The sequence below is a fragment of the Panicum hallii genome, chromosome 2, assembly GCF_002211085.1.
Source record: "Panicum hallii strain FIL2 chromosome 2, PHallii_v3.1, whole genome shotgun sequence".
In the NCBI taxonomy this organism is placed as follows: Eukaryota; Viridiplantae; Streptophyta; class Magnoliopsida; order Poales; family Poaceae; genus Panicum; species Panicum hallii.
The window spans coordinates 33,920,843-33,947,330 of NC_038043.1; the positions used below are offsets into that span (position 1 = coordinate 33,920,843).

Below are 26,488 nucleotides of genomic sequence, written 5' to 3' on the forward strand. Positions count from 1 at the left end.
GGCGAACTGAAGGAGGAATCGAGAAGGAAAGACTGACAAAATGAGCAAGCTGCTGTTTGGATCCAACCAACAAAAGGGCAAAATTTTTACCATTTGCCAAAAGTGGTAAAAGTTTTGCCATTAGAAGTGTTTGGATCCGAATAGCAAAAATTTTATCCTTTTGCTTTTTGCTGGTTGGATCCAAACAGCAATGGCGCTGGATCCAGCGTCCCACCGCCGCCGCCTCCCCCACCCCCTCTCTTCCAATCTCTCCCTGCGCCTCCACCGAGCTCAGTAGCAAGAACTACTAGCTTTGCAGCCATGAGATGGGGGATCCGGAAGCAGCACGCGGCGTCGGCTGCGCAAGGCGTGCAGGGGGATGAAGGCGAGCGAGGGAGCAAGCAGGGCAAGGGCAGGGCCTTCTCCTTCTCCCCTCTCTCGTGGCTCGCCAAGGTCACGGGGAAGGAGAAGCCTTTCGCGTCCGCGTCGTCTGCGTGCAAGAACGGCGCGGCCGCGGCCGGGGCTCCCCCGTTCCCGTCGTGCCTCCCCAAGCGCACCAGCCAGAGCCCGGCGATGGCCGCGCCGGGCCGGCCCTACAGCCCGCCGCCGCGCCGCTCCCCGCCCGACGTCGTGCCGCCGCGGCTGTCGGTCGGGAACGACAATGCCGACGACGCGGCCGCGCGCCAGCAGTGCCAGCACCTCCGCAGGCACTGCTCTCTCGGCGGGGACCGCGAGCTCCCGCCGCTGGGCCGCCTGATCCCCTTCTCCCTCGCCGGCTCCCCCGCGCGCGCCGCGTCTGCCGCGGCGCCTTCAGACGCGACGGACGCCGCGGGGGCGCCGGCGCGGGCGAGGCGACGCCGGCGGCGCCGTAGCAGCAGCCGGCGCCTCAGCGTGAGCGGCGGGCGGAGGTCGTCGTCGTCGTCCATCTCCGGGCGGATGCTGCCGCCGCGGGTGCGCGTGCGGTCGCCGCGTCGCGCGCCCGGGCTGGCGGAGAGCCTCGCGGTGGTGCGGCGGACGAGCACCACGACTGCTCGGCTGCTCCTCCGCCACCTTGCGCCGCCTCGGACTAGGAGGCTAGGGGACCCTGGGGGGGGGGGGGGAGGGAGGGATGGGGACAGGGAGTACTGCGGCCTGCGGGGGATGGCAACTGCTCAGTACGCGCGAGAGAGACAGAGAGACACAGACGAGCGAGAGCGAGAGCGAGACGATGAGCGGCGGGGGCGGAGGCGCGGGGTCGGGCGGCGGGGGCGGAGGCCGAGGCGCGGGGTCGGGATGCGGGATCGGGCGCTTGCTGTTTGTTTTGCTATTTTGCTACCTGCTCTCGCTCTTTCCTTTTTGACAGGGAGTGTTTGGTCCTAATGGAAAAAAAAGTAACTTTTTTCCCTTTTACCCTTCTGCGGTAGGATCCAAACACGCCCCAAGTTCAAGAGCAACAGCAGCAATAATTCACCAGATCCACAAGATCAGTTCAGATACAGATCCGCTATGGAGGCCATCCTACTGCTATGGCTACTCTAGGATACTAGATTTGGGTTCTTCGATGCCTTCCCAAGCCTGAGCCGTAGCCTTAAACACAACTAGCTTGGCGATTACATTAGGGAATGAATTATCTTAAGAAGTAATACTGTTTAACGTTTGAAAATGCAAGTAAACTAGTTTAAGGCGCTGAGCTTCTCCATGTTTGACGATGACCGTTAGATATGCAATGGACGGCTTAACACTGAAACCGGCGAAACGGTAACTTGACTATCGACTTGCTCTGGTAGCTCGTCTTACGAAACTGAACTTGATACTCCATTCAGATTCAGAGATACCGGACAAATTGATTGGCAATTTTTTACTTGTTAAATTTACAGGCTCAACATGTTGGTCATGGGTGGACCGTAATCTCGCGTGTGTGCACAGCTAATAGCTATTCTCTCCATCCCAGAGACAAGTCATCAGCCATATATTCAGTACTAATTGACTATTACATGTATATGCAGTTATGCACATACCAAATGAGGTAACCAAAATGACCTTTTTTAGGACGGATGGAGCACATAGATAATGGAATGGAATTTTACTTTTTAGAGAGTTAGTGGATTTTAGATGGACCACTTATATCCTACACGTGCAGTACTTTTTCTTTTCAGCAACACAGGTGACAGAATGGTTCCCGTACATTGTCAAAAGTGACACAATCACACAAAGACTAGGCCTAGATCATACAAATTGTGAAATCCAACTTGTGATCCAAAATATCTAATATTGCGATCAAGCTTTTTATAACCCATGAATCCAAGGTTGTAGAATCACACGAGATTTGCGATACAACCATGTCATAACTTAGGGATTCAATCTGGCTTTTAAGATCAAACAGTCCCTTAGATGCAGAAACTTGCATGAAATCCAACTTTCCAAAAGAAGTTTGTACAATTCTTTATTTTCTACCTATGGCTGATTGAAACATTGAGTTTGTACAATTGCTTGTGGGGCACTGATGTATGCAATGTATATACACTTGTGACAAAAGCCCTTTATTCCCTCTTATCTCTTCTTACATACAATAGCACTGAAGCTCCACATACTCTGCTCCATCTTCAACTCTGTTGATAATCTACCTTCTTTGGAACTTAAGGTACTTGATGCCAAGACAAAACACAACACCGAAAAGTGTACTCATTGCGATATGTAGAGTTGTAACTAAGGCGAGGTAGTGGTCTTGCAGGCCTAGGTATTCCTTCAAGAACTCACTCACTGGCTGGTCTGGTTGCCCTGGAACACGGATGAGCTCCACGCGGTCGCCAAGTTGAGATGACATGAGCCCATAGATAGTCCATGCCGCTGGGTCTGCCCAGTACATCCACCTCCACCAAACCGGTATCATCTGCAAGTAGATAGTAGTGGATCATACTAGATTTAGAATTTCTATTGCATTCATAAAAAAACATTCATGTGCTGCTGCCCAAAGTCCCCAAATGTATGGAGCCCAGGCCAATGATCCATACTAATGAGGAGATTGGAGATGTAAAAAAATGAGTTACCTTTCTTTGGACGATGAAGCCAGCGAAAGTATTCCATATCATGAAGATGAAGAAGGACAGGACAGCAGCCATCTCGTCGTTGGGTGTAAGGGCAACCACCATCATCCCAAAGAGTGTAAAGTCTATGAAGCTCAGCGTCATATATAGAACGAAGCAAAAGAACTTTGTGACAGTCAGTTCGAATCCAACCATTGGGTACACAATCGCTGAGAAAACGAACACTTGGATAAACATATAAGGGATCTCAACTGCTATCTGCACAAACAATTCCAACATGGACCGATGTTATTTTTCCTTTCCAAGTCTCATTACGTAATTGATTCTTTTTACCTGAGCAATGACATATGCCATGGAGGAGTACATTCCAGAAAAATTTTCACGGTAGAATATGACTCTCTCCATTGCTATAGTAGGCTGCAAAGTGGCACAGTTCATGTAGCCTAGGAACAGCGCCGATGTGTATGCAGTTCCCAGTATGTTGAGCACATCCTGTTCGTCCTTGCTTTTTGTGCCAAAAAGGAAGAGCTGAGTTTTTCTTACCAAAAATGGTAAAGTACATTTATGAAATTGACGCTGCTGAGTGCTGAGGACTCATCCATACTTACATTGTTGAACCAACTTGCCAGAAGGCCATGCCAGATGTGATCGAGACACCAAACAGGCAAACAAAGCGGGTGACATTTAGTTCAGGGTTTTTCCAGAAAGAGCAATTTTGCTTCCATAGACGTGCTATGCACTGCGCCTTAAAATTCGGCCAATATCTGGGTGGAAAATGCAAATATTTCGTGCCTGCTCGTGGCTTGCTTAATTCTGCAACTACATCCATGTTCTGCCTGCAAATACCAATTTAATCAAGCGACATGATTAATTATACATTGTTTTTCTGATAACATCATGGCTGCGTCTGGTTTACCCGTGCAGTGATGAGTTTCGGTAAATTTCAGAATAGTCCACTCCAATTGCATATTCCATGGCATGTGAACTGATGTCTACTGCCCATGCTGCTGGGTTCTGACCTTCCTTAATGCTGGGCACTCCTGGAATGGCCTAATATAATAAGAAAGTAATGAGTTTCTGTCCCCATGTTAAGATTGAAAGTGACCCCAAGAATGTCTTACCTCAAAGTAGTTAATCATACTGCTAGATAGTGGGCCTAGGTGCCCACTATAAATGAGCTGACCCCCTCTCTTCATAAGTAGCAGCTACAATTGATAAAAGGAAATTAACTCGACTGTTACCAGTCAAGGGTAATAATGCATGAGTTTGTTTTTTTTTTGCAGAACATGGATTCAGATTTTTGCTGAGAAACTTAGTATAAATGAATTGAGTACATGCATACTAGAAACTTGTGACTAGAAATCGAGATTCCTTTTTTAACATTTAAAATTCTGCTCTTGCAGGACCATATACTTAATACAAACGTCATACCTCATCGAAAGATTCAAAAATCTCAATGCTTGGCTGATGAATTGTGCAAACCACTGTGCGCCCTGTGTTCACTGTCTTTCTTACTGTGCGCATGACAATTGCGGCAGCACGGGCGTCCAAACCAGTTGTTGGTTCATCCATGAAAATTATGGAAGGGCTAGCAACTAGTTCCACCGCTATAGTAAGCCTTTTTCGTTGCTCAGCTGATAGTCCAGTTACTCCAGGAATGCCCACCATAGCATTCCTCAAGTCAGTTAGCTCTATTAGTCCCATAACTTCTTCTACAAACATCTGAAACAGGGCAGGAAATATTGTGAGCCACCATGAGCTGGGTCCTGTTACTTCTTAAAAAAAATAGTTTAACTATTATGCATACATCTCTTTTCTGTGAATTAACTTCTGAAGGCAAGCGAAGGTATGCAGAAAATTGCAGGGACTCATAGTCTGTGAGGTAAGGAGAGTGAATGTCCGTCTGCTCGCAGTAACCTGAGATCCTTGAGAATGTCTCTTGCCTCTTCGGCTAGCCGTCTACGAATATAGTTCCTTCAATGTATCCTCCAGTTTTCCGTCCTGCCGAAACATCAAGCAATGTTGTTTTCCCAGCACCAGTGATCCCCATCAGTGCTGTTAGCACGCCTGGCCTGAATGCACCACTAACAACACGTAATAGCTGAAGTCTGTCTTCGGTTGCTCCATGCTTTCTCAATTCCTATCATCATTTTTGCATTTGTTAGACCAAGTGATAGAAAAGAAATGAAAATTGTATTTTTGAAAGAAGTAATAATACAGAGAGCTTACTCTTGGCATGTCAACGAAATAGCTGATTTGACTGAACACAAGTGATAAGGGTTGGAATGGAAGATTGCCTCGATCAATTGGGTCCCTCCAACCTCCAAAAAATTGATCTTTGTACTCTATATCCTGAACCTTTCGTGGTTTGACCTTTAGATGATGTTCTTTTGGAGCTACAAATGATTGGGAGTCAGTCAGGACAGTTGTCTCGCTCACGTTTATGAAAATGAATAGGATCGAGCTTGTTAGATGCACATACAGTTCAGGAATTCCAAAGCAAATATGCTGAGGAGGTTGAAGATCAAGGAGAAGCCAAATAAAACACCAACACAAACCCAATACCAGTGCCACTCATTTATTAATCCCCTGACCTTCAGGGCAGCCTCTCCGGTGGCATTAACATTTCCGAAATGAAAAACCTGTCATGCAATTGACTATAGCTTATAATGTGCAGAACTTAAATGTATAATGTCAATACGATAATGTCGAGGAGATGGGAAGTTACCGTAGCCCATCTCTTATCAAAAAATTCATTCAGAGCGACAGCATTAAGAGAATAGGTGAATGGGGAGGCCCAATAACCCCAGTGCAGCCATGATTGGAGGTCATCTGATAGTCAATATTGAAATGGAAAGCAGGTGTTATTGCATTCATGACTTTAACGTAATCATAATGTCGATGCCTCTTCTTGATGCAATGATACTCAGCTCCCCCGCATATTCAAGAACGAAAAAAAAAATCTCCTTCGTTATGTTGTTGAGCAATTTGATGGCAGTAATCTTACCTTTGGATATGATGAAGCCTCCAAGTATTAAAATTGCTATAAGAGCTTGAATTCCTAGCATGTTTGTCATTGCCTGTGTTCTTCCAATGGATGCTATCAAGCGATAAAGACTCATTGACATTTGATGCATCGCGAATAGGACCAGGAACTGCTGGAAAAACCTACATCAAGTATCAGGGCTTTTCTTGATTAGCATTTTTCAATTTCTGAGCACTTCAGTATAATGGCACTATTTTTTAAAAAAATCAATGATACCTAATAGTTGAAGGGGCATAGCCAATGGAGTAATAAGTCGAGCAGGTCCAAAGGCCTCTCTCCATCAGTGACACGGGTATGTTGACTAGAAAAATTGAGCATAGGATAACCCAGCCTTGTAATCCTAGCAGTTCCCTTTGCTTATAGAATGTTGGGAGCCTCTTTATGTTCATTGCAAGTTCTGTCATGCCATTGAAGTTTACCACAGCAATACCAATAAAGAGGGATCCCATAAACTTATTCCCATCATACACTGTATTATGGTTCATCTCTGTTCCAAAGAAAATCTTTGCAAGCACAAAAGAGAGAAAAATGATCTGTACGGCCTTGAAAATATGAACAGTAAAATTTCTTTTTACTAGGAGTACTTCTCTCGAGAAACAAGCTTTAAAAATGTTCCATTTTGTAATGATAATGTTGTCAGCTGCTTCAGATGCCTTGCTGTCTTGTTTGTTATCTGTGTGGCACTGTTTGTCTTCCAGAAGTTGAGGGAGATTTTAGGCTCTGAAGCACTTTTCAAAAGTTTCAATGGAGTGATATTGATACTCCCTTTCAACACCTGCCCAATACTGCTGCTGATCCATTTTTGAGGTTACCTATCCAATGTGAAGAATCGATCTTTCATATTGATGATTCCAGAAGTTTCATTCAGTTATTTTTTTTGATGGTCGCATTGCTGCATTAATGGACACTGAATGATCCAATACAGAACACTTTTGATAACTTAATGCGCTATTAACTACTTGGTCAACATTTTGAGAAAATTTCGTTACACAACAATCATTTTGACACATAGAACTACAAATAATTTCATACTTGATATTTTGACACTTGGTATTGTGGACATAGTTGTAGTCTTTTGAGAAAGTTGTAGTTCTTTGAAAAGATAGACATCATAAGAAGAGTTATAAGCACCTCGAGGTATCCTTGTGTTTCTTTTATTTATTACTTGAGCTCGATGCCAAAGGATCAATATGTCCTTAGAAAAAGATATACATGTTCTACTTTTATCATTTTTCAATTGGCTAGTCCATGCAGTGAGTAGCCTTTTGTTCTCGTACTATTCATGCGTTATGCCAAGTTAATAAAAAGGAAGGTGGAATAGACTAGAATGAAAATGCGATTTGATCGGTAATAAGGTCTTTTTGCATACAGGAACTAATACAAGTAAAGTAAACAAGGTTATGTTGGAAACATGGGGTACCCCGTTGACCAGTGATTTGATTATTCGAATTAGATGGTCAGTGTACTTATCAGAGGAGTTATTTTTAAAAAAGGGTTAAAAAATTAAATTCAAAAAAGGGGTGCCGGTTTAGAAAAATTCGAAAAATGGGTGCCTCCCGCTCGATCAACGGGCGGGAGGCGTGGGGCCGGAGACCTCCGGCCCATCCAACGGGCAGGAGGTCAAAAAATATTTCCCAGGCCCCTCCCGGGAGCTTTGTTATCCTAAACGGAATTAAAGGGCCGTTTAGACGGGTTTAAACGGTAAACGCGACCTCACCGTTCTGTTTAGGGCCTGGGCGGAAAAAAAATGGTTGACCTGTTTAAACGGTCAACGGGGGTTTAAACGGCTGAAACGGAACGGTTGCTATTCGTTTTTAAACGGCGTTTGGGCCGTTTCGGGTCCTGTTTTGGAGTTGGACCGAGCGCGGGAAAGTCACAGTTGGCAAGATCTTTCACGGGCTGGCCCAAAAGCTAGCACGAGTGCACGACGCCCTCCCTTCTCCCTTCTCCCAGGCCCAGCCGCCGCTCCCTTCTCCCTTCTCCCTTCTCCCAGCCGCCGCTCCCTTCTCCCTTCTCCCAGCCGCCGCTCCCTTCTCCCTCCTTTCTCAGTCGCCCAGCTCGCCGCTGCTCCCTTCTCCCTCCTTTCTCGGTCGCCCAGCTCGCCGGCCAGAGGCAGGGGCTCGCCCGCCAGAGGAGGCAGGGGCTCGCCTGGCAGGAGGCGGCAGAGGCTCGCCCCGCAGGAGGCAGGGGCTCGGCGCGGAGGAGGAAGGGGCTCCGCGCGGAGGAGGAAGGGGCTCCGCGCGGAGGAGGCAGGGGCTCGCCGCGGAGGAAGGGGCTCGGCGCGGAGGAGGTAGGGGCTCGCCGTGTTGGAGGCAGGGGCTCGACGCGGAGGAGGCAGGGGCTCGCCGGCAGGAGGCGCCAGAGGCAGACCCGCCCAGAGGAGGCAGGGATCCTCCATTGCCAGGTACGGCTCCTCCTTGCAATGCAATGCAATGTAGGTTGGTGATAGTTACAGAGTGATCAAACAATTCATGTTCTTGATGGAACTAGTGATCAAACAATTCATGTTTTGTTCTCTTAGAAAAAGAGAGACTCTAGCATATATTCAAGCATTGGTGCTGTACTCACAAATTATATGTCATCTCATAGTTAGAAAATGAAGGTTCGACTAAGTCGAATTTGAAAATTCTGAACTAAATTTGTTAAGTTTTCACCTGCTCAGTACAGCCTTAAGTCTAAGCATTACTTTTCCATTTTGCAATTGTAATATCAACAGCAAACCATGGTAAATATTTCTCAGGATCCTACAGTCAACTCTGAAAATTCTTCCTTTTTTTTTGGAGTAGACGTAACTGGAAAACAGAGGCGACTTAGATGGTTGTACCAGAAGTCCTTTAAAAAATTATGACCTATATTTGTAATAACTAATAAGAACCCTATATTTGTATAATTGCATACTAGCTCATAGCATGTCTTGATGTTCTTGCTCCTATTGCTTGCATGCAACCTGCAGGATGTCATCTGCTGCCTCGAATCCACGTAGCCCTAATCCAGTGGACAAGCCAGTTAAAAGGAATTCCGAAGACATAGGGTGGGAGTATGGAACCCTTGTTAATCCAGCTGATTTGAATGTGATAAAGTGCAAGCTATGTCCTATGGTTGTGAAGGCAGGGATTTATAGGCTCAAGCTACATATTGCTGGCATAAAAGGCCAAGTCCGGTCATGCCCCAATGCAACTCTGGAGGATCGAGAGAAGTGCAAGAAAGCTATTGGAGACTCAAGGAAAGCTAAAATTGCTAGGCTATCAGAAAAACAAGAGGTCATAGATGCTGTTGCGAATGAGATGGACACAGATGATGGCACGGGCCTTGATGATCTTGGTAGCTCTCAACCACGGGCAGTGGGTCCTATGGATAAATTCACAAACTCTCTTGACTCTAGTTCTTTGGGTTCCAATCAAAGAAACCTTCAACAGCAAAAAATTTCAGAACATATAATGAAAGAAAGGCTGCACAAGTTGAAGAGATATATTGCAAGGTGGATTTATGTGCAAGGTAAATGGATAAATATTTGCTGGATGTTGTTATATTTAACTATTTAAGTATCTTGTTTGCTGCATTTTGAAAGAAATACCCTTGTACTTTAATTTCAGGAATACCTTTCAACACAATAAATTATAATGAGTTTGATCAAGTGTTGGAAGCTGCTGGCCGCTTTGGTCCAGGTTCAAAGAAGCCTTATCAACATGAGCTGCGGGAGAAGCTACTACATGAGGAAGTAGAGGATACAAAAAAGATAGTTAAAGATCAAGCAGAAGAATAGAAAAGAACTGGGTGCTCTCTTATGACTGATGCTTGGACTGATCAAAAGAGGAGGAGTATAATGAACTTGTGTATTAATTGTTGCATTGGAACATCTTTTGTTCAGTCAAAGGAAGTCTCAGCTGAGTCACACACAGGGGAATTCATTTTTGAGTTCATGGACAACTTTATTGAGAAGTTTGGGGATGGCAAGAAGCACATTGTGCAAGTGGTCACGGACAATGCTGCAAACAATATGGCAGCAAAGGATATGCTTTATGTCAAGAGACCCAATCTATTTTGGACTTCATGTGCAACCCACACTATAAACCTAGTGCTTGAAGGAATTGGGAAGATGAGAAAGTTCAAGAACACACTTGATTCAGCAAAAAGTCTAACCATCTTTATTTATGCCCACCACAAGACATTGTCTCTAATGAGGAAATTCACAAAGAAAAGAGACATTGTTAGGCCCGGTGTGACCAGATTTGCTTCCACTTTTCTCACTTTGCAAAGCTTGTATGAGAAGAAAGATCAGCTAAGGATGATGTCCCAAAGCGAGGAATGGGAGAAAATTAGCCATGTCAAGAAAAGTGCCAAAGGTGTACAAGCTACAGCCACATTAGTGAAGCCTAGTTTTTGGAATTGTGTTTCTCTTTGCTTGAGAGTATTTGAGCCGTTAGTTAACATTCTTCGCATGGTTGGTGGAGATACTAAACCATCAATGCCTTGGCTTTATGGTGAAATTCTTAAAGCTAAGGAAGAAATTAGAATAGCTGTTGAAAATCTGGACAAGAATGGGACTGGTTTGTACAAGCGCATAATAGAAATTGTGGATGAAAAAATGAAGAAACGGTTGGACTGTCCTATTCACATGGCTGCATATTGCTTAAACCTTTATTATAGCTACAGCAAACCCTCTATCTTTCACAATGAGGATGTCATAGATGGGTTTTTTGCTGCTGTTGAAACATTCTACCATGGTGACTATGACAAGCAAAATCAAGTGCTCAATGAAGACTTCCACAAGTTCAAAGATAAAGCTGGACATTTTGGTAAAAATGTAGCTCAGTTGGGCTGCAAGGATTATAATTTCAGTCCAGGTATTTAAGTTATTTGCATCAAATTTGGTAGTTGGCTGCTCAGCCTTGTTGTATAAATCTTAAGTATTTTTCTTGTGCCGCTAAGTGGTGGGCAAATTATGGAACACAAGTTCCAACACTGCAAAAGTTTGCAATTAGAATACTCTCTTTAACATCAAGTGCCTTGGGTTGTGAAAGGAATTGGAGCTGTTTTGAAGGAGTAAGTCTACAAAAATTTAGTTGATCATTTCAGCATGTGTCATATTTTTTCAGCAACACTAATTGCAGCTCAATGAATTTGATATATTGTAGATCCATAAAAAGAAAAGGAATAGGCTCACATGTGAGAGGGTTGAACAACTTGTCTATGTTAGATTCAATCATCTTCATGCAAAGAGGAAAAATAAAGCTCAAAACAATAAAAGGGCAGACCCGCTTGTAGCAACCGAAGCAACCTTTGCTCAAGGATGGATGGCCCAAGGTGCAGATGAAGAGGGGTCTGATGTTGACCCTGTAACAGGTCTCACATGGAGATTAATTGCTGAGACATGTGGTCCTGATGAGGTCACAAAACTTCGTAGGAGTGCAAGATTAGCTATGGAAAGAGAGATTGAAGAAGAGCCCTTGTCTGAAACTGATGGAGAGCCAATAAATGAGGAAGATATTGACTTTGAGTCAGACCAAGATGTTGTGATCACAACTGGTTATGAGCTAGAGGGGGAGGAAGACAATGACGGATGATGGATTAAGCTAGAGGCTTTGACCATCATCCATAATTGATAATTCCATATTACCACTATCTATTAATCTCTACCTACTGCTTTGTTTGTAAGAACCTATTTGTGGTGCTTGGTTTGTAAAAACTATCTATGTTTGTGCTTATCACTTATTTGCGGTGCTATATTATTTTCTGTCATTTGCTGATTTTGAGCTGAATTGAGCATGTTTAATGTATTCTACTATTTAATCTTGTTCTTGTTCATATGCTGCCTGTAATGCACTATTATCTACACTTCTACAGTTCTACACCATACTCTAATAGCTGCTCCTTCTTTTTCAGGCACATATCTCAACTTGGGAGGATATCAAAATCAAAATCTTCAAGTTTACTTCACAAAAGGTTAGTAAAGTCCTCTTTAATCTTGCTGAAAATGGTGCTACAGTAGCACACCGTTTAGGCCGTTTCATTCCCGTTTAAACACATCTAAACCCGTCTAAACCCTAAACGGCCCCTCGCCGTTCGTCTACCGTTTTCCGTCTAGGAAAACATTGCCCAGGAGCCTCTTCGCGAAAGAAAACTTTTCTTATTCGCGAAGAGGCCCCTGACGCGGCATCCCGCCCGTCCAACGGGCGGGAGGTTCCCCGGAGGGGCATCCCGCCCTCCCAACGGGCGGGATGTCCCCCCCCCCCACTATTTAAGCCCCCCACCCACCCCTAATTCTCATATTATTCAGCAAAAATCAACAAAAAAAGAAAGGGAGGAGAGGAAGAGAGGAGAGGAAGCGGCGAAGCCCTGTTCACACGTCGGTTTGGAGGTATATTCTCGTTCTAGCCGTATAATTATCAATTATTTTTAGAAATATTTGTTAGGGTAGTTATATTTTGAATAGTTTTCAGTATTTTCAATAGCTTTTAGAAATATTTGTTAGGGTAGTTCTATTTTAAATAGTTTTTTAGTATTTTCAATAGTTTTTAGATATATTTCTTAGGGTAGTTATATTTTGAATAGTTTTTAGTATTTTCAATAGTTTTTAGGATATTTCTTAGGGTAGTTATATTTTGAATAGTTTTTAGTAATTTCAATAGTTTTTAGATATATTTCTTAGGGTAGTTATATTTTGAATAGTTTTTAGTATTTTCAATAGTTTTTAGGAATATTTCTAGGGTAGTTATATTTTGAGGAGTTTTTAGTATTTTCAATAGTTTTTAGGAATATTTATTAGGGAAGTTATATTTTGATGTGTTTTTAGTATTTTAAATAGTTTTTAGATATATTTCTTAGGGTAGTTATATTTTGAATAGTTTTTAGGAATATTTCTTTGGATAGTTATATTTTGAGGAGTTTTTAGTATTTTTAATAGGTGTTAGAAATATTTCTTTGGGTAGTTATATTTTGAATAGTTTTTAGTATTTTCAATTGTTTGTAGGAATACGTCTTAGGGTACTTATATTTTTCATGCAGATATGGCGCAGACACCGGAGCTCCTTAATACAAACACCGACGAACGGCACAGGTCGTACCTGGCAGCGGTGGAGGGGCAGCAGCTTCACGAGTTGCGCCCTCGTGTAGCAAAGAAGTTGTTGCACCTGGACGACCGCTGGCTTGACAGGTGATACTTTGTATTTTTTTACGGAGAACTAATGTATAGCTTGTAAGATAATTGTAACCACAATGCAAAATATACAGGTTACGTGAGGCTGGTTTGCTGCCACTCGCACGTATGCTTCAGGCCGGCGACGGCCAAGATGGTGGCGCCAAGAAGCGGATGCAGCTGGACCGCTCTCTACTTGCGGCGTTGGCGGACAGGTGGCGTCCGGAGACGCACACATTCCACTTGCCATGCGGGGAGATGGCCCCCACGTTGCAGGACGTGACGTACCTGCTCGGGCTTCCCATTACGGGTGAAGCTGTTGGCCCGGTTGCCGTGGCACCTACCTGGAGGGCGGAGCTTCAGGAGCGGTTTGCTCCAGTGAACCCGCCACTTTTTGTGAACGTACCTGACGCGCTCGGCCCCGCCAAGAGTTGAGTAATACAATTTAGGGTACGTACAATTATTTTTTAATTAATTTAATTGAATCATACGTGACTACCTCTAAGCATTGAACAAATATATTTGATCTACACCCTCTGGCTGGGCAGTACGAGGTGTCGCGCTGCCTGAAGGCATATCTGTTGTGGTTGTTCGGCTGGACTTTTTTCTGCAACTCTAGCGGTAATTATGTGGACAAGGTTCTCATCCAGTACGCGCACGCGATTGCGGATGTAGAGCCGGGCCAGGTACCTGGGTGGAGCTGGGGATCGGCAGTGCTTGCTGCCACATACCGAGGCCTTTGCCAGGCATGTTTCAAGACGAAGAGGATCGCCGTCATCAGGCTATCCACTTCTGCTGCAGCTATGGTCGTACGAGCGATTCGCCATAGCACGCCCCCTAATCAGCGAGGAGCCTTATCCGCCCTAGATGTATGGGATGTGGCACGAGGATAGCCCCACGATGGGTTCGCTTTGGACCGATCGACGGGTAAGCTCTTTAATTTACTGTTGTACGTTTCTGTATATGCAAAGTACCCACGCAGTTGTGTAATTTTGCAGATGAGCTGGGCACATCGGCAGGTCCGAAAAGCATACCCGCAGTTCGTGTCCGAATTTGATCGGATGCGGCCACAGGATGTCATCTGGACCCTGTACACCGCTACGGCTGTCCAGACATGTGCGCCACACGGGTGTCCTCCCTCTGCACGCGTGACGAGGTGTACTGGCTCACAAAGGCAAACCTAGTGTTTGATATTATCGTCGAGCCCCGTACTGCATCAAGCGAGTGATGAGGCAGTTCGGGCGACGGCAGCACTTTCCTCTCCTACCTCGAGCGTTCCAGGCCGTGTCGCTGCGCGACACGAGTAAGTTTGTGATAACTCATTTTGTATTAATTATATAATCGTTATCATGAAATAATGTTGTCTTTTAAATGTTTGCAATAGATATTCACGCAGGGGATATCATGCCAACGAGGTCAACTGGGTTGTCAAGCTGCAGGAGTACGTAGGAGGGTGGCTAGACGCACCTGACGATGTGTGGGACGAGCCGCACCCACACACGGAGGCGTCTTACGGCGCATAACTCCGCTGGTACCACACTCGCACGCGTCCGTACGTCACTCTTTCACGTATTGATAACGCGGAGCATCAGCACCAGCCGACCATCTTGGACACGTATCCCTTCTACCGTGATCAGGCGCAGCGTGGCGCCGTACGTCTTTCGCAACTTCAATTATTAAATCTTTTTTATAAAAAATTAATAACAATATTACTCTGCTTCCCATTATGTATGCAGATCGATCTGATCAACTGCGCGGAGGTCGAAGCTACATCTCAAATCACCTTGCTTGAACGTGGAGTACGTGTACCGGACGTACAGTACAAAGACAGCTTTCGTAAGATTCAAGACAACTTGACGCGAGCATTACGTGCACTGACGTGTCGCAGCAGAGACGACGTGGGGCCTCCAGTTCATCTCATGCGTCCGCCCATATGTACACAGTTGGCCCGTCGACCTCTGCAGCACCGCACACAGCGTCCAGCGGTACTGCCGCTAGTTCCAGCTGTAAGTCCTTTATAATGGCCATTTCAATCAACTTTGATTTACATGACTAATTTCTTTTGTTTTTATAGTCATGCACTCGACGGCAATGGGACCTCCTCCTGCAAGAATGGAGCCTCATACGTTTGGCGCCTATGCTCCAGTCGGGTTCGACGCCAGCTGCTCCGTACTCTCAGGGCTATACTTAGCATGCATGGTCGATGGGAGCTTCTGCACACGGTGGTCTATTCGGTGTACCGGATTGGGACGACTGGGAGAGCGGCTCCGTCACTTGGTTGGAGTTGGTGGGCGGCGGCGCCGGGCCTGGCATCATTGGTTCCTCCCAGACGTATGACGCTCCAGGTGCACAGTCCCAGGATGACCCGTTCACGCCAGCACCTCCTCCGCCTCGTCCTCACCATGCTCCAGATGCATTCACGTACTCGGAGGACCACATACGCTAACAGCCTAGGACTAGGGGGGAGGACGAAGAGAGCGCGAGGTCCAGGACAGGCGGAGTAGATACTCCTGATTCGGTAGACTTTTTATATTTAAACTATTTTTGTATGATACTATTTTATTTTTAATGGGTTGATGTATCGTACTGTCGTAATATTTGGATTCTACGTTGCAAAACGTTATCGTTTAACCATCTTCATACGAGTTTTAGATACAGTAATCTTCTTCGTAAAATTGAATTCAAATTTTATATGCATACAAAAGAGTATGGTGAATAAATATTGTATTTGAAAAAAGCATGAATTCAAAATAGTACGTAAAACAAGAATTCGAACAGAAAATAAGAAATTCAAAAAATGACAACTTCCCATTGGGCGGGAGAGATGCGTCCCGCCCGACGGGCGGGCAGGATGCCTCAGGGACTTTTCGCGAATAAGAAACTTTTCTTATTTGCGAAGAGACTCTCGGGAGGCCCTCGGGAGGGGCCTGGGAAGAATTCTCGGACCTCCCGCCTGTTGATCGGGCGGGAGGCACCTATTTTTCGAAAATTTTCAAAACGGTACCCTTTTTCAAATTTAATTTTTTTATCTTTTTAAAAAAAATCCTTATTAGAGTGTATGCATGTTGGGCCATGTTTATATATATCACTAGGCCCAGCCCATGTGTTGAGTATATGTATAACCTATGGTGAGCAATAGAGTTCGGACTTTCAGATATTTCCCAAAATCTCTACATGGTGTCAGAGGCCGGAAGCGATGAGGGAGGCGATCTGCAGTGAGGTTGCCTGATAGTGGTGAAGTCGATTTCTCGGGTGAAATCGGAGCAGCAAGGTTGTGCCGGGCCGCCGGCCGTCGTGGAGCTGGAGCTCGAGTTGAGCCTTGGCGTGGTGGTGCTGTAGGGCTGCAGTGCAGAGAAGACAGCAGCTGCCAGAAGTGGAAGGGAAGGAGATCTTCAGGCGGATCCAGCATAGCAAGGCGTGGAGCTGCGTGTGGTGGACATACATGAGAAGGAGCGGCACCTGGAGGTGATTTCTGGTGTTGGGCAGGTTGCTGCTACAGTGAGTGAGCCTTTAATCCCTTTAATCGAAAGGTTCAGAGGCTGTTCTCCTGGTGAAGGTACTAGCTACTGTTTTCTCTGCTATTAGTTGAAGGGTACTTGGAGTGGGGATAGTGGTTTTGGAGGTAGCTGCAAGTTTGCAAGGGGACGTGAAGGAATAGAGGTCTCTGTTGTTTGTATGCTGATCATTTGCACTGGAAGATTGGGGAAAGACAAAGGATAGAGCAGGTTCTTGGAAAATTAGTGGAGCTACTTACTGCAAAGAAGGATGAGGCTGCATCTTCAAGCAGGGAAATTGTGGTTCACACTGAACCAGTCTAGAAGATTGAATTGATGCCAAATGATGTCAAATTGGAGGGTATAAAGAATTATTTGGCTTGGTCTAGAAGGGCTCTTCGGTTGCTGAAGGCAAAGAAGCTTGAAGGATTTATCAATGGGGAGTCATCAGAGCCGGTGGACAAGTCAAGTCCTGAATGGAGTACATGGGATGCTACAAACAATTTGGTAGCTGCATGGTTGTTGAGTTCTGTGACTCCAGCAATTGCTAGCACTGTTGACACACTTGTAAGTGCAGCTGATATATGGAAGGCACTGGAAAAGAAGTATTCAGGGGCTGGAAATGTGATGTTGATGGTTGAAGTAGAAGACTGTCTCCATGACCTAAAACAGGGGGAGCGGTCTGTGATGGACTATGCTGCTGAGCTAAAGAGTTTGTGGGCTGATGCAGATCACTATAAACCTATTGAGTTGCCACAGTCAGAGTGTGTAGCTTGGGTGAAGAAGTGGATGGAAGAAAAAAGAGTGATTCAATTTTTAAGGGGCTTAAACCCAGAATTTGAAACAAGACGTTCTGCTATTTTTCATCAGTCCACTCTCCCTAGCCTAGAGGAGGCCATAGCTGCCATATCACAAGAGGAGTCCAGATTAAAGGTGATGAGGGGAGGAATTGATTTGTCTCCATCTCGTCCTATTTTTGCAATAACAAGAGTTAAAGATGACAGGGAGTGTTTCAATTGTGGTGATACTGGGCACTTGATTCGTGATTTGTTCTATGCCATTCAGACCCAACAGAGGAAGAGGAAGTAATAGAGGTGCTCTAAGGGGTGGCAGAGGCCATGGAGGTAGAGGTGGCTACAGGGCTAATGTAGTAGGAACACAAGATGAATATTCTAAAGCAAATGATGCTTCATTAGTGGAACTTGAAGAACCAAGGCATATGAAAGGGAAATGGGAAAGCTCTGAAGATCAAGATAGAGAGGCATGTAGTGGTGATTTTATCAACTTTGCCTACACAGATGAAGGTAATTATGCCCATGCATCCATACCAACAAAAATATCAAAACTGAACTGGATCCTAGACTCAGGGGCATCAAAGCATGTCACAGGCACATCAAGTGAGTTTGTCTGATATATACAATATCCCCCCACACGTAAAGAGACCATACAAACTGCCGATGGTACATCACAATCTATTCGAGGTGTTGGCATAGTACAATGCACTCCCTCAATTAAACTGCCATCAGTTCTGCATGTGCCAGCCTTCCTGTTAACCTTGTATCATTGAGTGCTTTAGTTGATCAATTGGATTGTCGAGTTATCCTTGACCGGGAAAATTGTTTAATTCAGGAAAGACGAACAGGGAGGCATCTTGGGAGTGCAACCAGGCGTAGTGGGTTGTGGTACATGGATCGCGAAGAAACAAATGATGCTCCATGTACTGTCCTAGCAGCGACAGTGGGAGAGAAAGAATCTATGGTGATGCTTTTGCATTGTAGAATGGGGCATCGTTCTTTTAATAAAATGTTCAAAGTCTTTCCTGATGTAACGTGTGGGGTGGATAAGGAAAAATTATTTTGTGATGCATGTGAGTTTGCAAAACACACAAGGACATCTTATGTCAGTAAGGGCATGAAGAGTGTGTCCCCTTTTGTGCTAGTTCATTCAGATGTTTGGACATGTCCTGTGGTTTCCATTAGTGGGATGAAATATTTTGTTACTTTTTTTTATTGCTTTTCTCGGATGACATGAGTATATCTTATGAAGCACAAGGATGAGGTGTTGAAATGCTTTCAAGATTTTTGTGCTCTTGTGAAGACTCAATTCCATACTTTGGTTAAAATGTTAAGAACGGATAATGGGACTGAGTATGTGAACAAGGAATTCAGTACTTTTGTATTGACAAATGGTACATTGCATCAGACTACATGCCCAGATACACCTCCACAAAATGGTGTGGCTGAAAGGAAAGATCGTCATATTTTGGAAGTCGCTCGCTCATTAATGTTTACTATGAATGTACCCAAGTTTCTATGAAGTGAAGCTGTGTTGACTGCCACATATCTCATCAATCGTTCTCCATCAAGAGTTCTTGGGATGAGAACAACTTGTGAGGTGTTGCTAGGTGAAAATAAGTTTGTGGTTCCACCTAAAGTTTTTGGGTGCACATGCTTTGTGAGGGATCATAGGCCCTTGGTGGGAAAGCTAGATCCACGTGCTATCAAATGCATTTTTGTGGGGTATTCTTCGGCACAGAAGGGCTATAAGTGTTGGAGTCTAAGTGAAAGGTGTTTATTTGTAAGCATGGATGTAACATTCAGGGAATCTGTGCCCTTCTATGGAAACAAGACTGATTTGAATTTTATGTTTGAATTTGGCCCGACCGAATCAAATGAGGTTAGTCGAGAGGGGGAGAACAATGTTGCGGCAAGTGATCCAGTTGAGCAAAATCTAAAGGAGAATGGAAGCAATGATTAGTGGCTCTAATCCTCCAGCAAGAGTGGAGGCAGTAACTAATGACTTGAATCCAAATCCTGGTCACGGGGACAGTCATGTAGTTGATCCACGCTATAAGGGCCCCTTGAAAGTATACGTGAGAAGGAAGCCTAGATCTCAGGAAGAGGCTTCAACAACAACAACTAAAAATTCTTTACCTACTCCTTTAGATATTGTTGATGTGTCCTCTACTTCTGAGATTGAGAATGATGACTCTGCTCAAAATGATATGCCTATTGCATTACGAAAGGGAGCCCGAGAAAATGCTGGTGTGCCTCCAACAAGGTACGGATTTGAGCATGATATTAGCAACTATGTATCTTATGCTTCCTTGTCTCATGCATATAGAGCATTTGTTGCATCACTACAATATGTGACAATCCCTAGAGATTGGAAACAAGCAAAGCAGGATCCCAAATGGCACGAGGCCATGGTGGAAGAGCTAAGAGCTCTCGAGGAGAATAAGACTTGGGAACTTGTGAAACTACCTGTGGGAAAGAAGACCATTAGTTGCAAATGGGTTTTTACCAATAAGCAAAATCCTGAAGTAAGGTGGAAAGGTATAAAACCAGACTTGTTGCACGGGGGTATAGTCAAACATATGGCATTGACTATGACGAAACGTTTGCACCTGGCAAATATGGGTACAGTAAGAACATTAATCTCTTGTGTAGCAAACTTTGGTTGGCCCTTGCATCAATTGGATGTCAAAAATGCATTTTGCATGGTGATCTCCAAGAGGAGGTGTACATGAAGATTCCACCTGGTTTTTCTAAAGATGGTGTTGCAGAAAAGGTGTGTAGGTTGAAAAAATCTTTGTATGGCCTCAAGCAGTCTCCACGAGCATGGTTTGATAGATTTAGACGTGCATTATGTGGTATGGGTTATAAGCAGTGCAATGGACACACAGTATTCTATCAACACTCAGGGAGGCAAATCGTTGTCTTGGTTGTTTATGTGGATATCATCATCACAGGTGACGATGAAGTAGAAGTTAAACGTCTAAAAGAAAATCTGAGCAAGGAGTTTGAGGTGAAGGACCTTGGTCAACTTAGATATTTCCTTGGCACTGAGGTTGCTCAATCTCAAAAAGGTATACTTCTCACGCAAAGAAAGTATGTATTAGATTTGCTCAACGAGACTGGCATGCTTGGATGTCGGCCAGCATCAACCCCTATTGATACAAATCACAAGTATGTGCTGAATCTGGTGATCCAGTGAATAAAGAGAGATACCAGAGACTTGTGGGAAGACTCATATACTTATGTCGTACGAGACCTGATATTTCTTATGCAGTGAGCGTTGTAAGCAGATATATGCATGATCCTAGGAGTGGATATTTAGATGCAGTTTACCGAATACTACGATATTTGAAGAGCAGTCCTGGAAAGGGACTTATGTTTAAGAGCTTCGGCCATCTAAATGTGAAAGGTTACTGTGATGCTGATTGGGCAAGCTGTATTGACGATAGGAGATCGATGTCAGGCTATTGTGTTTTTGTCGGAGGAAACTTGATATCATGGAGGAGCAAAAAACAGTAAGTTATATCTCGTTCAACCACTGAAGCAGAGCACAGAGCTTTGTCACTTGCTGTGAGTGAGATGTTGTGGGTAAGAAGCCTCCTGTCAGAGTTAAATGTGTTGAGAAAAGGCCCTCTAAAGCTTTGGTGTGATAACAAGTCAGCTATTAACATAGCTAATAATCCAGTTCAGCATAACCGAACGAAACATGTGGAGATAGATCGCTTCTTTATTAAAGAGAAGGTAGATAATGGTACCTTGCAGTTGAGTCATGTAAACTCAGGAGGTCAAATAGCAGATTGTTTAACTAAAGGCTTAGGTGTAAAAGAGTGTAATATAGCATGTAGCAAGATGGGAATGATAGATATCTATCATCCATCTTGAGGGGGAGTGTTGGGCTTGGGCTATGTTTACATATATCACTAGGCCCAGCCCCATGTGTTGTGTATATGTATAACCTATGGTGAGCAATAAAGTTCAGACTTCCAGATATTTCCCAAAGTCTCTACAGTGCATTAGGAGTTCAAAATCAAGTCCACGAGGATCATGAGGATGTTAATGCTTGTGGAGAAGATACCTCAAGAAGGAAGCAAGGCAACTTCTCCTAATATATCGGCAAATTGGGATCCATGCTATAAGATCTCACTTTGATTCAAGATTTAAGTCAAGTGAGTCTTATAATATGTATTCTACCCTTTTAAGACACTTCAATTTCTTAGTGAATGGATGAAGTCTCTTTTTTAACTAAACTTTACAACAAGGATCTATTTGCAAATGTCAAAAAAAGAAAAAACTCGACTGATGGGGAAAGACCGCCTCCATGGCATTGCACTGAGAAGAAATCTCAACGACTATTTTTTGGATTGCCAGCGAGGGATTTTTTTCTGCCACCAGGATTTGAACCTAGTTGGTGTCTTCTTTAACTGGGAAGCTTTATCACTACACTACATGAGTAGCTTACCACTACACTACATGAGTGTTGGCCTACTTGCAAATGTCTTGCAGTTATATTGACATGGTTTACTTCAAATCTTAACAATATAGAGATCAATATTCCAAAAATGAGTTGCCTTTTCATATTTCTCAACATTTCAGTGTTCTACTCAGTAAATTTCATGAATTGCTTCCAGAAATTAGAATAATTCTGAAAATGTGAGATTTAAAGAGTATTGATTTATATGATATCTAATTTAAGTTTAAATGGCTCACCTCTTGGAGGAAGTCAGCTACATTTTTCCTGCTAGGACATGTAAAGCTAATGGTGTTCAAGAAACTAACAGCATTGTCCCGAGGACCGTAATAAATAATCCAACCCTCACATAGAAGAATAATGTCATCAAATAATTCAAACGTTTCTGGAGCTGGTTGGAGCAATGAAATAACCATTGTAAGATCCATAAGATAGGTCATTTGTCGGAGAAATGTGATAATCTCGTCATTTGTCGGAGAAATGTGATAATCTCAAATGTTGTAGAGCTGCCCAGGCCTGTTGATACATCATCCATAAAGAAACATTTTGCACGACCAACTAGCATCTCCCCTGAATTTTTTGAACAATGGAGCAGAAAGTAAGTATTGGGAACACAGAAATAAATGAATTCTTCAATCAGTGCACTTTTGTACTACATGTGTATAAGAAAATTAATCCCAGCCTTAATAAACTCATTTAAATATTTGATAATAAAGTGACATTAATTGGGTAGGTGAAATATTAGTACTTCTTTTTCCTGAAAGGAAGTTACTTACCGATTGTTGTTCTCTTTTTTTGGCCCGTACTATAGGGTCAGCTCAGTCAGACAAGCCAAGAATCTGTATCGAGTCAACTAATCTTTAAGGATCATGGAAATATTTATGCAATAATGAACAATTATGTCGAATTATTTTTTATATGATACCTTGATAATATAATTAGTTTTTAGGTTGCTTCCATTGTCTCAATTTTCCCTGAATCAATAAGGTCTTGAAAGGAATAGTTTTCCACACATAATAAATCATTTGAGCTAATTCCTGAAAAGTTCGATTTTCCTCTTTGCTGATCATTGAAAAATCGATCTCTCAATTCCACCACTTGCCCGAAATCCTGAAATGTAACTCGACTAACCCAACTGCTCTTTGAAAAAGAACCACTTATTGAGTTGGTAATTGACGAGCATTTACTCTCTTTTTTAATCCTTTTTGAAGAGTCCCTTCTGACGTGGCTTTTTGATGAGAAGAAAGTGATAAAATTAGAAAACGTTTGCCCGAGAAGTACGAGTATATTGTCGCTGCAATTGAAGAGTCGAAAGATCTGTCGACATCAGATAAGCATCACGCTTGCTTCGTTAGACCGTACGGAACCCAAGCAAGAGAGAAATCTCCCCGTTGTTCGATCGTACTAAAGTACTGCTGCTGCCGAAGCGAAGACTCTCTCTTGTCAGAGAAGAGGGTGTGTAACTAAATCAATGACTCACCTTATATATCATAATGGGCTACCTCGTCTCAATAGGTTAAAATCAAGGTCTCGCCCCTTCCCTCTATCCTTATCGCTCGTAAAAGGGATAGCCCTCCTAAAGGGGATAGCGATAGGTCTAGGAATAGCATTTCTCTAGCGTATAAGGGCTCGCGGTCGAGGGAAGGTATAGTTGAAGGTATGAGGATGAGGATTAGGATTCGGTGGGGATTCCATTCCACCAAAGACGTAAGGTGCCCACAAGAAAGGCATCTTAGACATCGTTAAACCTAAACAAGCTTAAGTTTATATGACTAAGTAGCACCTTGGAAAATAGTTTCTGATACACTTCACTAGTTTCTGTATTTATTTTTGTTGCATCTCCCAGCATCTCTACGCATCAAAAAATAAGATTGCGTTAGTACACATGGATTCATCAATTGTTTGAGGATGAATACTGAGGTTTGGGCCTATGTGTCCCTTTTATACTTTAAACTTCTTCAGAAGGCAGTAATGCCATCCACTTTAGAAAATAGGAAGTACGCATTTTATCTTACCAAAAAAATACAAGAAGCATAATATCATACCAAACTCATTGTTTGATCCAAGCAGGTCGGAAGAGAAATTAATTATCTCTCTCACTGTCATCTCAGCGTGATGGAGATCATGTTGACTGACATAAGAACAAAGGTAGTGTGGTGTAGAAGGGCTTGATTTCCCATTGTAGAATAACTTTCCCTGCAACTGTAAGCAAGATATAACACCATACCAATGATATGCACACATGGTTTTCATTGTTAATGTTATATATACGTGTCACCATCTGTTACTTGCTCTGCTATTTACACTGATTTTCAGGACTGGAGTTGCTGCGCAAAATTCGATTTACCTTCAAAGAAGAGTCTAATTTTCCTGCCAGTGCCCTTAAGAAGGTCGTCTTTCCAGATCCAGGTGCTGCAAGAACAAGTGTCATTCTGGTCAGAACAGGAGAAAGAACTCACTGCTATCAATTTCGATAAAACCCACATCTATGCTTGCCTGTGCAGAAATATTTCCTGCTATATGCCATTTTAATGTTTAAACACAGCGTATATTATATTTGAAAATAAATTTTGATAGTGGGTCATGTAAATGTACCTGGATGGTCTTATTGTTCCACTCACTTTATTTCTTATCTTGAATGTCCTTTTTTGCCCTGCACACGTGTTCACAGAATCTACTATAGCCTGCACAAGAAAATAGCTTTTAGGCTTTGTTTAGATCCCTTCAAAATTCTAATTTTTTACACTCTCTCTCCATCACATCAATTTTGGAACATATGCATGGAGCAGTAAATGTATGTAAAAAAAATAACTAACTGCACAGTTTAATTGTACATCACGAGACGAATCTTTTAAGCCTAGTTAGTCCATGATTAGATAAAATTTGTCAAATACAAACGAAATCGTTACAGTAGCAAAAAGTGCCAAAAGTTAATACAAATTTGGAATCTAAACAGGCCCTTAGTTTTCCACAAATACATATGTTTCTAAATGCCCTGGTGATTAATTAGTTATTTGAACTTCTAAACTAATTAAAGATGCGAATGCATTTCTATTGAACTGTCATGCATACATAAAGCTTTGTTGTGAGTAAATAGCTCTTGTCTTCATTATTATTTTGAGATATTTGTGATTTTTCCTATACTTTAAAATGTTATTATGATTTTGCTCTCATTTTTTTAACTTTGTGATTTTACTCTTACTATTCACAAGTCATCAACGCTATTTTATCCGTATTCAACAGTCAAAATGTGGGCAAATCTGCAGACCAAGAGCTAAATCACGTTGACTGTGAATAATAAAAGGCAAAATCATGAAGTTAAAAAATAAGGGCAAAACCACAATTGCACTTCAAAATGGGGGCAAGATCACAAAAATCTATTTTTTTCAATTTATTTTATCTGCCTTTTTTTCACTAATCCTAAGAGGTATCCAAATTTAGAACAGCTACCGTTACAAACAGCTGCAACTTTTAACCTTCCATATACTGCCGTTCGATTCTTTCATGTACTCGGAGTCTCAAACTGATGCAAGCATTCAAAATTCTGATAGCTCCGGTCTGACGTGAAAATTTTCCTCATACGTCCGGACCAAATAAAATAGGGAATTGGACGCTCCGGCCTGACATGAAAATTTTCCTTTGTCCAAGTGAATGGTGCTTTCCACATCCGACCACTTCCTCTGCCTTCCTCCAAACCTTCTTCTCTGCTCTTGCTGTCGATCCAGCTTGCTCCTGCTTCCCCAACAACTCTGCTCTTACCATTGGCAGTCCGTTTCCATCGCATTTCTATCCGTATTTGCTGTTTATTTCCTATAACCATATGCGCTCGTTTTCGTTCCCGGCTATCCCGCTTCTTGTTCACATAATCACATCACGGTGGTAAATTATGAACATAGAAAATAGCCGAAGGTTTTTCCGCTCCTTCTGCAGAATCTTTGGTTTTCCAATCAAATTTGTTGCAGATGTTGTTCTGGATTCTTGTAACAGCAGTAAAAGGATGTTCCGATGCCTTAGCCCATTGATATATTTTATCCTAATTTTGTTTGCTAATTTCAACTAAAGCTTTTGTTAGTTGATCGAGTTTGTCTGTCTCTTAAAATTCGGCCAAGTCTGAATAATCTGGACGGTTTTTTTGGGAGAATTTTTGCAGGATGACGTACACCTACAAATGGATTATGTTTTGTTTTTGAAATGGACGCTCTCTGTGTCGTTGGCAAGTGCGTGCATACTCTATGACGGAGTGTCGTCTCACATACCTTGACGCCGTTGAAGACGGCGTTCGGCAGCGTTGGCAGCGCCCTCCGGCCGACGCGCTCCTCGGCTTCGATGCTCACCCGTCGAACACGACCTCCACCTTCTCCGGAGGTCCTCGCCCCACCCTGCACGCCCATGGCCGTGGGAGAGCTCTGTAACTAGCTCATAACTCCGTTCAGAAAGATGCGTGGCCACCACAGTACCATTGCCTGACGTCCCTAAGCACGCGAAGGAACTCTTCGTTCTCCGCGTGCGTCAATGGAGGAGCCTCCTCGCGGACGATGGCCGCCAT

The 26,488-nt window shown here is 43.3% G+C and overlaps 1 long non-coding RNA gene and 1 pseudogene across 1 annotated transcript; one reads left to right on the forward strand and one right to left on the reverse strand.

The window, feature by feature from the left end:
- Positions 1–2,421: 2,421 nt before the first annotated feature.
- On the reverse strand, positions 2,422–26,488 carry LOC112880961 (annotated as a pseudogene).
- LOC112881958 lies at positions 16,316–18,688 on the forward strand. Its single transcript, XR_003226560.1, has 2 exons — positions 16,316–17,981; positions 18,307–18,688. It is a non-coding gene; the product is annotated as an uncharacterized LOC112881958 (long non-coding RNA).